The following is a 13,374-nucleotide window of genomic DNA, read 5'->3' as shown; positions in this document are numbered from 1 at the left end:
TGCATCACACCTTTGTGGGACTGTGCCTTTTATATTTCTAAAAGTCACCTTTTTCTCCCCAAGTAGAGATGACCTGCAAGATAACCACCTCAGTTCTTCCAGGGGTCTTACCATAAGATCTAATAGCCATACCCTTGATTTATTCTTTACTTGGTACCCTGGATTTGGTCTTTTCCCTGAAGCTGTTTCTTAATGGCTTCAGCTTTTATTTGATAAGAAAGTTTTGTTTTCTAACCTTGAAATGTCTGCTCGATTTGTAGTCTGTTTAATTCTACCTCTAAAGAGATCACTTATTTTTTTTCATCAAGTTACTGCTTTCTTATCTGACCAAATACAACTAGAAACAAGACATTTCGTGCATTTAATATTTTCCCTCAAATTCTCCCCCAGTCTTTTATTAGCTACCCTATGTTTATTACATAATTTTCTGTCAGGTAATCTTATGCAAAATTTTTACAAAATATTTTGCCATTACATGAGTCATAATTTTCCCAGTCTTCACTAAAGATTTCCTTGCTATTTTTACAGCTTCTTCTTATAGTTTCCTCACTATCTGCTTTCTGGTTCCAAATCTACTATTTTATATTTTATTAATAGATTTTTACTTCTGGAGCACCCCACTTATATCTTACCATCTATGTCTGTTCACTTTTGCCACAATAATGCCCCTGATTCAGTGGCTTGAAACAAAAATATTTCTTCTCATACATCTTGGGATGAGTTGATAGGCATAGCTTGGCTGCAAACTGGAATTTGAGTCCAGATTAGGTCCTCTTCCTTGGACAAGCAGTACAACCAGGGCATACTTTTCTTTTCTTCTTTTTATTTTTAAAAATATGTATTTATTTGGCTGTGCCAGGTCTTAGTTATGGCAGTCAGGATCTTTGGTCTTCCTTGTGGCGTGCAGGATCTGTAGTTGTGACATGAAAGTGAAAGTGTTAGTCGCTCAGCCGGGTATAACTTTTTGCAATTCCATGGACTGTAGCCCGCCAGGCTCCTCTGTCCATGGAATTCTCCAGGTAATAATACAGGAGTAGCTTGCCATTCCTTTCTTTAGGGGATCTTTCTGACCCAAGGATCGAACTCAGGTCTCCCGCACTGCAGATGGATTCTTTACCATCTGAGAGTTGCAGCATAACTGCAACTCTTAATTGTGGCATGTGGGATCTAGTTTCCTGACCAAGGGTTGAAGCCAGGTCCCCTGCACTGGGAACAAGGAGTGGTAGCCACTGGATATGACAATGGTCGAAGCATGAGCAAATTCAACTGAACAAGCACATTTCAAGTCTCTGTATGCAGTATAGCTATGAACATCTCAAGACCAAAATAAATGTTGTGACTGAACCCAAATGTAAAGCTCAGGGAGGTACTCCGCCTCTAGTGGAATGAAGAGCAATCCCATAGCAAAGGATGTAGACACTAGAAGGAGTGAGGAACTAGGGTCAATAATACAGTGTCCCCCAAAATTTAAACAGTAATCAAAAGAAATATGTGAATGCTGAATTAAGATTATATGAAGTCATTTAAAATATCATTAGTTGTAAACAGTGACATTTCTTGACAAAATACTTAATTTACCTGGAAGCTAAAGTAATTCTAAGTATGTCTCTAATAACATAGCCTCAAACTATAGATAACAAAATTTATGAGACAAAAAGGAGAAATACGGAAACTCATGATCATAGTGAGTGATTTTAACACTCCATTCTCAATGACTTTTAGAATAAACAGACAAAAATTAATAGAAGGAAAATTTGAACAACTCACTTAATAGTTGTGTCTTGTAAAACTTCCGAATTCATGTTACAACTACATAATACCCATTTTTAAGGAAACTGAAGCATAGTTGATTTACAGTGTATTGGTTTCAGGTGTACAGCAAAGTGACTAGATATATTTAGGTGCATGTTCTTTTTCAGATTCTCTTCTGTTATAGGTTATTATAAAATACTGAATATTAGCTTCCTGTGTTACACAGTAGGTCCTTTTTGTTTGTTTTATGTACAGTTAGTGTCAGTTAATCCCAAACTTGTGATTTATCCCCTTTGGTAACCACAAGTTTGTTTTCGGTGTCTGTTCCATTTTGTAAGTAAATTCATTTGTATCTTTTTTTTGTAGACTCCATATGTAAGTGATATCATATGGCATTTGTCTTTCTCTGTTTGACTTTCAATACCCATTTTTAAAAAATGCACACAGAATAGTTGAAAAACTGGACTGTAGTTCTGTCGCTAGAAATTACAGAAGAAGTAAAAATATTGAAAAAGAACAGTATATTCTTAGATCACCATGGACTTAGACTAAAGAAGAGTATAGTATCATGCTTAGAAGAGAAAGAGCATTTTTAGAAGGAAAATTTTGGCTATAGAAGTGTATATTAGAAAATAAGAAAAGCCGAAAACTCAATGATCTAAGCATCCATTTGAAGAGGGTAGAAAAAAGAACAAAACCAAAAGAAATTACAAGAAAAAAAATAATGAACAGACATTCAACAAATCAATAAAGCCAGAAGTTGTTCCTTTATATAATAAAATTGATGCTTATTACCAGGCAAGTTTCATCATAAACTCATCATTTAAAAAAAAAAAAGAAAAGAGATAACTAGCTAAAATCAAGAATTAAAAAATGAGGAACCTTACTCTACATCCTAATTCAGTATTTGGCAACTTGTAATAATATTAACAGTATTCTGCTTGTGACATAACTTTTTATTGCATGAATAATCTATAATACTCATGTATATAATTAAGAAAAACTGATAAAATAAAATATAGTCCCACCACTTAGGAAAAAGTATTTTCAATCCTAGATGCATATTGGAAACACCTAGAATGCATTATTTGAATATTGACACCTGGGCCCCTTAGAGAATCAGTTAAATGAGAATTTCTAATTGTGACCCTATGTCAGTTTATTTTTTCAAATCTTCTCTTAGTTTTAATATTTAGTCATATTTGTGAACAACTTGCTATAGGAAATGATCACATTTTGATGTTGTCCTTCCAGTCTTTTTGCTTATATAGACATACACTATGGAGTTTTTTTTATAAATAGATTCTTATTAAACATGCAACTTTGAAACCTTTTCAAGTTTAAAATCTAAACAGAGATTTACCAATGTGTCATAAGCATCTTTCTATATTAGTGAATATACTGCTGCTGCTGCATTTTTAATAGTTATATAGTATTTCATTATATGGATTTATTATCATTTATGTAACTAATCCACAATTATTGGGCACTTAAATATTCAATAGTATAAACACAGTGCTAAGAAATATCCTTATGAAAGTACATTTCACATCTATAAAAATAATTTATTCAAATACTTCTGTACCAGCATAATGCAAATAGTTTGTGACAGTTGGTAACTAAATTTTCATCTTAGGTGCTCACCTAGGCATCGTGTAGGTTATTTAGGTTGAAAGAAATATAGTAATATATTTTATCTTACTAACTTTATCATCCCTAACCCATTTACAGGAGACACATAGTACTTGTTGAATAAATAAATAAATTTAATTATTGGTGCTGACTTGAATTCCTAGAGTATGTGGACCAGTCACATTCAAAAGAAAGGTACCTTGGGAGCATATCCAGTATGAGAAGCCAAACATGGAATGTGTAACCCAAAATCTTTTACTTTCAAATTAAGAAATGAACTAGTTATTGAGATCTTTGCTCACCTAGCCATGACACTTTAAATATGGCCATTTCAGCATATATATTTTAAGCTGCCATTTGTTGAATGTTTTATATCCATTATCTTATTTAATCTTCCCAACCATCCTATATAGTGAATACTATTGTTGTCTTCATTGAAAAGGCCCAATTCAGAGAGGCGAGGTGAAGTGACATGCTTAAGGTCACAGAACCAACAAACTTCAGAATGAGGAATTCATCTCTGGTTTGTCAAGCAGGGAGAAAAAAAAAAAAAACACTCTTATTTCTAACCACGGTGAAAAGAGAGAAGTCGCTCAGCCATGTCTGACTCTTTGTATCCCCATGGACTATACAATCCATAGAATTCTCCAGGCCAGAATACTGAATACAGAATACTCCAGGCCAGAATACCAAATACTGAAGCCGTTCCCTTTTCCAGGGGATCTTCCCAACCCAGGGATTGAACCCAGGTCTCCCGCATTGCAAGCAGATTCTTTACCAGCTGAGCCACAAGGGAAGCACTTTAACTACTGTACCTCATAGGTAGTTTGGCTTTGTGATGCATTGAAGTATAATTTTTGATGTTGCAGTTAAAAAATAACATCCTTACAATACCAATGCTTGATGATGGAGAAATACTCGAAAATTCAGATAAGTAAAAAGAATGCAAGTTATGCCTAAACTAATTATAGTATCCTTTGGGAGAGCAGTGAAGTGAAGTGAATTCTCCAGGCCAGAATACTGGAGTGGGTAGCCTTTCCCTTCTTCAGGGGATCTTTCCAACTCAGGGATCAAACCCAGGTCTCCCATATTGTAGGTGGATTCTCTACCAGCTGAGCCTCAACAGAAGCCCAGGAATACTGGAGTGTGTATAGCTTGTCCCTTCTCCAGGGGATCTTCCCGACCCAGGAATTGAACCGGGGTCTCCTGCATTGCAGGAGGTTTCTTTACCAACTGAGCTGTCAGGGAAGCCTAATACTTGGGAGAGCATTGCTTTTTTTCAATCTAAAGGAAGTATTTCACACTCTGACACCACATTTCCCATCATTCATTTTTGCTCACTATATATAATCTTAAAATTTGGGTACTTGACATGCATGGAAGCAGCACGACAGCATGTATATTTTTACTGACCATTGGCTATTTTTCCCCAAGCATTCATTCATTGATAATTCAATCATAGATTTTTATTAAACTCCTGTTTTGTTCTATGCATTCTGCTACCTTTTAAGAATGCATCAGCGATCAAAAACAGACATGGTGCCTGCTCTCATGGAACTCTCAGTGGATGTGAAGAGTGTGATATGAATAAAAAATGACATAAATAAATGTAAACCTGTCACTATAATAAACACTATGCAAGAAAAGGATGTGAGTTTGTAAAAGGAGAATGTGACCTAGTCAGAAAAGGCTTTCTTGATGATAAGATAATAAATAAGCTGGTATTTGAAGGAAAGGTAAAGTAAGGAAGGAGGAGCCTCCCAAGGAAAGGTAATATTTGCAAAGCCCAGAGAAAAAGGAGACCTGGAAAATGAGGAATATAGAAAGAAAACTGGCATGGCTAAGAATACAGACAGCAGCTGGAGACTGTTATATGTGACTGGAGAGGAAGGTACGGACTAAACTATGCAAAGGTCCTGAGGCAGGGTCATACCTGGTATACTCAGGGAGCAACAAACATCCCAGCATGGCTAGGGTAGTATAAACAAGAATGGTAGAAAGTGAAATTAGAGCATCAATAAGGTGCTTGATAATCTTGTAATGCTGCCCAATAGCAGTTTGTGCAGTGATAGGAATGTTCTGTATGTGCTGTCCACTGATAGCCACTGTTCACTTGAAATTGAGCACTCAAAATTATAGCCAGTACAGTTGAACTCAGTGCTTAGTTTAATTTAATTTTAATAGCCTCTAGTGGCTGTTGAACACTGAAAGTGTTGCTAATGTAGCTGGAGAACTTAATTTTAAATTTTAAATTTGAATTAAAATTAAGTTAAATAGGCTAGTGGCTGCCATGTTGTACAGTACAGCTGTAGCCTTCTGGCCTTTGATTTTTACTCTAAAATTAATTTAAATTGCCAAATTTGTATTTTGTTTTACTTTTAAGCAAAGTAACAACGGGATTCTCCAGACAAGAATACTGGAGTGGGTTGCAATTTCCTCCTCCAGGGGATCTTCCCGACACAGGGATTGAACCCACATCTTAGGTCGCCTGCATTGGCAGGTGAGTTCTTTACCAATAGTGTATAAGAAAACCTAAAGAAATACATCATTTCCTGAACACTCGTTTTTAATTGATATCTTGAGATGTACCTCAGAAGATGAAAATGTAATTAGAGCATATCTCACTTTTTCTTTCTGGCTTAGCTTAACTGTCTTGTCTTCATTAAAGCCATCCCTGACCCCCTGCTGAGGAGATAGGTCCTACCAATTAATATTCTCATAGAGCACTGCTCTTTCTCTTCATATCTCTTGCCAGATGTTTATTTACATAGATATTTGTATAACTATTTAATATCTTTACCACCACCCCTAACCACATATAGAATTATTATCTAGGGCAGAATCTTAGTAGGCCCTTAATGAATATCTGATAACAGAGTAGATGAATAAAGAAATGAATAACTGTTTAGCCTTCTCTTCTCTAATATTGGAGAAGGAAATGGCAACCCACTCCAGTACTCTTGCCTGGAAAATCCCACGGACAGAGGAGCCTGGTAGGCTACAGTCCATGGGGTTGCAAAGAGTTGGGCACAACTGAGTGACTTCACTTTCTTTCACTTTCTCCAATATACTGATCCATCTGTTTATCCTTACTACTAACCCCCACCTCTGAACATGTAGGTTAGGGGACTCCCTTTAAGCATTTATTCATCCCATTTGCTTAAACCTTTGATAAGCATAAGTCTCAATATCATCCTAATCCATTAAGCAGTCTTTATTGAGAGATTTTTTCCTACCCAGTTAGAAGGAATTTAACCATCTTAAAGTAAGATCCAAAAGAACTTTTGTAAAAGTTTGCTTGGTGACCTGTGTGGCTCACAACTGAATTACTTTACAGTAACAACCCACGGTCTGTCCCTCAGCTTTCATGTAAGTGATATGATTCTACTTTATTTCACATGAATTGCCCACTTTGAGACAGAGAGATAAGGTGTATGACGAATGGCAGTTATCTCATGGCATTTTGTTTAGCTAGCTTTACACAACTCCATCATCGTTAGATTGCTTAAGGATATATATGCCCTTACGTTGAGTTTGTCTTTGCAATTCAGTCTCACCAAGAACCCTCAATTCTAGTTCTGTAGCACTTGACACTGACTTTCAGTTACTTTGGTTAGCAGTGGGACTGCTTTCTCTACTACATTTGAGAGTAGGACTGTCAGAACATGCTAATTTCTGAATTGTACTAAAAAATAGAAACATATCATTGAGTCATTTCCTCTCATGAAACGTACATGCTAGTTAGGCCTGCAGTGAGCACCCAGTGGCCTTGTTTCATTCTTAGCCTGCCTCCAGCGTACTATATCACCTTCAGTGTGTGTAATCACTCTGTGCTTCGACCTCGAACTTGCCGAGAGAATCTCTTTTAATCCCTGTCTCTTACAGTAATATTAGAAATAATAAAATGATTCACCTCTCTGAAGATTACTAAAATCCTTCAGAACAGTCTATACAAAGATTGTTGAATGTATATGTATAGGATTGCTGCTATTTCAAGCCAGGAAAAACAGTAGCATCTATTCAAGTCACCACCACAGGAGGCCTCTTAAAAACAGGTTGACTCAGCTATGTGATAGCTTATGATTTTTTATTGACATATGGTTCTCCTTTTCTGCCAAAGAAAAACCTTGAGTCTGGAAGGAAGAATTAAAAATAGTACCTTCCTGGGAAACTGCTGTCACAATGAACTGTATGTCAGTTTGTTCTTTAAGCAGGTCTAGCAATTACCTTGGAACAGTAGGCCTTCATATTTTTTCTAAGTGGTTTTTTTTTTTATGTTTCATCATTCCTGATGAAAGAAACAAAGTAGTTAAGAGAAAAGCTACAGGTTGTTCTGGAAAGACACCTACTTCCTCAGGGAAGTGGTTGTCTCAGGTGATGCTCTCACCACAGTGCTGAGAGCTGCACTGGTCCAGTGAGTAAAGCATGGCCTTTTTGAATCATAACATGCTGTACGTTTTCTATTCCCACTGCTGCTTCCAGGATTTATTATCTCCTGCCCTGGGAAATCATAACACCCATACACACACACACACACCCCCCCCCCCAACCCACACCCCCATCCCTGTCCAGTGCACCCAGTAGGGGGGGAGGGGGCAGAAAAGACAAAGTCATTTATATAATGTGTCTCCCTGCTGAGCCCCTAATGGCCGAAGCTTTTGTTCTGCATTCAGTGGCTGCATGTGATGGGCAGGAAGCTGCAGTCTCCCTTTGTTCCATGGCCTTATTCAGCAATTTAGATCCATCATAAAAATCAAATATGCATGTTGCAATCGCCTTGCCTACAACAGCTTCAATTTTCACCTTTCTTTAATTTGAACTCCACAGGGGAAGAAAGAGAAGGAAGGGAGAAAGGGAGAATGAGGGAAGGAAAAAAATTGCTTTGTGTTTTTGCTCAGTGGACTGTGAAGATAGGTAGTAGTGAAAAACTATATTTTAATCTCATAGATGCATTCCATTCAAAGCAGCATATACCAACCAAACCAGGCCAGTAGAATCCCTTCTGAAAATGCCCTCAAACCATACCAGTTGGCTAAAGCTCCAAAACTGGATGTGAAATGATAGGAAAAGAGAAAAGCATGAGAGTATTACAAAAGATTAGAAACAGGAAGACTGAGAAGGCTGGTTTTCAGGCTTGGGAAGTCATCCTGTTCAGGGAGGTGACATCTACACCACTTTTAATTATAGCCAAAAAGACTGTTTCATGTCCAGCTGACTGTCATGAATTTCTTTTGTAAAAGAAATGATTTGGGGAAAGGGTTCATAGAGGGAGTGAGAGTTTACATTTAAAGATATATTTCCTCTCCAAATAAAAATGAACACATTGACAGAGATGTTTTTGTCCACTTATTGATTTGCACACTGTTTTTAAAAATTTCCCAGAATTTCAAAGGATATGTTCCCTGGGGTTCAAATAAATTTGCATCAGCAGCTTTGATATTGATTATTTAGAAAAATACAGAAACCCTTCACCTATTTCATTAGACTTAAGTGGTGACTTTACAGAAGACTTTGTGCCGTAATGTAAACAATATGGCCAATATTTATTTTACTTATTAAAAAAAATAAAAGATATGAAGAACTATGCCTCTTTATGCCTGGTTTCACTTACTAATATAGATTTTGAAGACTCAAGCTAAAGTTGAAGCTGACCAGTTTTGAAGAGTCTTTGCCTGTTCTTATAAATGGAGCTCTTTCAGGGTAATTCCAGGGAGATTTGCTGGAGGCAACATTAGACAGACATTGAACATAATATAGGATGGATGCACACTGAAAGAGTGATCTTGGTGATCATTCAAGGTTGAAAAGCCTTTGATTGTCTTGAGTGGAGCTTCTAGAAGATGTACTGAATGAGTCTGGGATCAAAACCAATTTCACAAGTTTGATCCAGTTGTAATATGGAAATCCACCAGATTCTGCCATGACTAATTAGAGATGTGTGAAGAAGGTTTCTCTTTCCCAACATTATTGATTTTCCTTTCAAACCCCCCAGTTTCACAGAGAAAATCTCTGGCATTTAAAAGTGTTCAATTTAGTACAGTTCACTGATGCATGTAATCTCTGCTAACTGCATCCCATTTTCTCTGAACTTGGTTTTTCAGGCCCTCTCATGTTCTGAATGTATTTTAAATTTGCTTTAGGTTTTGGGTAAAATAAAAAATGTGCCCAGGACATGTGGGCACTGAGAATAAATTTAATATTTGGTTTTTTTCGGTTGTAATTTTCCTCTTCCTTCTGTTGGAAATACAGGAAAATTTTCATGCCCATAAAAAAAGTGTAGTTTTAAAAAGTAGATTCTACACAATTTAAGCTTACATATGAGTCAAGGGATTTATGTCTTGAATCTTATCTGTCCTGGAAAAAGTGAGAAAATTAAGATGGCTAATAGTACTTGGAAATTTTTAACATTGGAAGAAATCTGTGATTGAATAGCATAACTCAGGCAAAAGCTATGGCTATGGCCACAACTATGGCCTTAACTCCTCTCTCCCCACCCCATCTTTTAACACTGCCCCATATCTCTTAGAATATTGTGAACAGATATACCAGAAGGAAAGTTATGACCAACCCAGACAGCATATTAAAAAGCAGAGACATCACTTGGTCAACAAAGGTCCGTCTAGTCAGGCTATGGTTTTTTCAGTGGTCATGTATGAATGTGAGAGTTGGACTATAAAGAAAGCTGAGTGCAGAAGAATTGATGCTTTTGAACTGTGGTATTGGAGAAGACTCTTGAGAGTCCCTTGGACTGCAGGGAGATCCAACCAGTCCATCCTAAAGGAGATCAGTCCTGGGTGTTCATTGGAAGGACTGATGTTGAAGCTGAAACTCCAGTACTTTGGCCACCTGATGCAAAGAGCTGACTCATTTGAAAAGACCCTGATGCTGGTAAAGATTGAGGGCAGGAGGAGAAGGGGACAACAAAGGATGAGATGGTTGGATGGCATCACCGACTCAATGGACATGGGTTTGGGTGGATTCCAGGAGTTGGTGATAGACAGGGAGGCTTGGCATGCTGTGGTTCATGGGGTCACAAAGAGTCAGACATGACTGAGCGACTGAACTGAACTGATACCCTGTAACTTCTCATTAAAGTCCAGTCCATATGCTGGCATTTTGTGTTTTCAACTTCTCTCATATGAGGAAAGATGCTAGACAGATGTATCAAATGATAAACACTGCACATTGGAGAGTGAAACCTTTTCTCTTTGAATTTAAGATTATTTAATGTGTAAGGTTTGTCTTTAATTGAACATTTTCCTCTCCTCTTTCATATGGGAACTTTTTAACTTTTGGCCCTTCGTTTGTTCTTCTTAAGAAATAAGTTGTGGAAGCCATAGAGGTAAAAACTGTTTGACTATTTTCTTGACCAGTCTTTTTCAGGCCACCTGGTTTACATTTTAGGTCATCCCAACTGCTAACATTACTCTTGCCTGTGCTTTAAACATAAATGTTAGATATCTTTTCTCTTTAAGATCTTAGAGTCCTCACAGTGCCTCTTTCCCCTACACATTAAATACATGTTGAACTAATGACAAGTCTCAACATAAACAGTCTGTATATATAGAGTCTGTCTCTATATATACAGTTTTGTAGAAGTTTAGGGTACAGCCTCTAGAATTCTACTTCTTTTCAGATTCTGTCTCCATCCTTGACCAGCTCTATGACCTTGGGAAAGTTAAACCTTAGTTTTTTCATTTGTAAAATGAGTTTATGAGAATAATAGCATCTGATTCATAAGATGATGAGAGTTAAATGAGATTCTGTGAAATGTTGTTTCAGGTTGGGTTCCTAGGGAAACAAACTCTCAGGTCAAAGTTAACATTCAGGATGTTTCTTATTTATTAGGGATTACTCTTTGGATCAACACCTGTAGGAAATGAGCTGCGCTGCATCCCAGCCGACCCCACAGGTAAGTTTTTCCAATGAGACCTGGTAGTTGAGGCCTGTCTTCTTTTAGAACTCCCATCAACTGGTCCAATAAGTCCTTCATTCCTGAGGGGGATCTAGGTCGCATGTTACAGTGTCTTCCTGAAGTATTTAGTAAGTGTTCAACAAGTATTAGTTATATGGCAGTACCAGCATATATTTACCTGTGAGACCATTCTCATTTTTCATGATCCCAAACAGTTGCTCCTATTATATATTTTGATTACAAGAGGCAATATAGTGTTGTGGTAAGAGCATAGCTCTGAAATAGGACCTCCTATGTTTGAGTTTCATTTTCCCAACCAACTCTCTTAATAGTGGCTGGCATGTGATATACTCTATTGTGCTTATTGTTACTAGTATTTTCTTTTTCTCAAGTTAAACATGTAGTCAAAAAGTACTTTGGAATCAGAGAATTCTTAGTTTAAAACCCAGCTCTCTCACTTACCAACTCTTTTGATCATGGGCGTGTTATTTAACGTGATACTCAGTTTTTACATCTGTAAAATAGGAATAATGATGTCCTTAAAAAGAATGCACCAAGAATATAAAGGTGTTACAAGCCTCTGTTTCAGTTCCTTATCTGAAATACGGGAATATCATATCCTTGGGATGTTGTAAAGACTGTACATTACGTGACTTCATATATGAAGAGTACATAGAATGATGCTTGACATGAGGTACACATTCAGTTAAGTGTTAGCTGTATGACAACGGCATAAAGCCCTCTACATAGTGCCTTGCAAATGATGAGCACTCAGATATTATTTTTGGAGTCTGTCAAGGATGTTTTCTCTATTCTTTCCATGCAGCTTTTATTTCCTATTTTATCTGGCCTGCTGTTCCTTTCTTTTTGATTATTGCTTTCCTCTTCCCTCTCTTCCTTAGAGTTCTTGGATGTTACATGTATATCAACATTAAATCATATTTTTGTAACGCTTTAAAAAAGTTACCTTTTTTGTTCTTGAGATAAAAAAACTGATCAGTGATTAAACATTATCTTCAGGTACAGGAAGGCTCTTGTTATGGAAACCATGGTTGCCAGTTCTTGTCCATCTTCAGGACAGAAGAGAAATAGACTTAAATGTAGCATAAGTGCTGTCTGAATGACAAAAAAGAATGATAGAATCTCCAACCCTAAGAGAGACTAAATATGAAGAATGTTCTTAGTTTACCTAGAATTAGTTGTGTATATTTGTTCCCAGCCAAAGGAAGGAGATTAATTTTTTCCTATGAATAATGAAAATGTTATTTATTTTTAACATTTTTAATTTTTTATTTTATACTGTAGTATAGTTATTTTACAATGTTGTGTTAGTTTCAGGGTTCAGCAAAGTGATTCAGTTGTACATATATATATATGTGTATATACATATATAGTTTTAGATTTTTTCCAAAATAGGTTTTTATAGACTATTGAGTAGAGTTCCATGTGCAGTACAGTAGGTCCATATTGATTATTTTATATGTGAAAGTGAAGTCGCTCAGTCGTGTCTGACTCTTTGTGACCCCGTGGACTGTAGCCAACCAGGCTCCTCCATCCATGGGATTCTCCAGGCAAGAATACTGGAGTGGGTCACCATTTCCTTCTCCCGGGGACCTTCCCGACCCAGGGATCAAACCCAGGTCTCTTGCATTGCAGGCAGACACTTTAACCTCTAAGTGGCTCAGACGGTAAAGACACTTTAACCTCTAAGTGGCTCAGACGGTAAAGCCTCTGCCTACAATGCGGGAGACCTGGGTTCGATCCCTGGGTCGGGAAGATCCCCAGGAGAAGGAAATGGCGACCCACTCCAGTATTCTTGCCTGGAGAATCCCATGGACGGAGGAGCATGGTTGGCTACAGTCCACGGGGTCACAAAGAGTCAGACACGACTGAGCGACTTCACTTCGTTTTATATATAGTAGTGTGTTAATCCAAAACTCCTAATTTATCCTTCCCCCTTCAACCCATCCCTTTTGGTAACCTTAAGTTGTTTGGTTTTGAGTCTGTTTTTAAAATAAATTCATTTGTATCATTTTTTAAGATTCCACATAGAAGTGGTATCATGATATTTTTCT

At 37.2% G+C, this 13,374-nt stretch overlaps 1 long non-coding RNA gene across 2 annotated transcripts in view; it reads left to right on the top strand.

The window, feature by feature from the left end:
• Positions 1 to 13,374, top strand: part of LOC133054149 (uncharacterized) — a 121,005-nt gene that overhangs the window by 48,765 nt on the left and 58,866 nt on the right. For both annotated transcript variants that reach the window (XR_009692379.1, XR_009692380.1), the window contains exon 2: positions 11,233 to 11,296. This is a non-coding gene — a long non-coding RNA (uncharacterized LOC133054149). The remainder of the gene's footprint in view (positions 1 to 11,232; positions 11,297 to 13,374) is intronic.

This window comes from Dama dama, chromosome 4, assembly GCF_033118175.1.
Source record: "Dama dama isolate Ldn47 chromosome 4, ASM3311817v1, whole genome shotgun sequence".
In the NCBI taxonomy this organism is placed as follows: Eukaryota; Metazoa; Chordata; class Mammalia; order Artiodactyla; family Cervidae; genus Dama; species Dama dama.
This window is presented reverse-complemented; position numbering and strand designations above follow the sequence as displayed.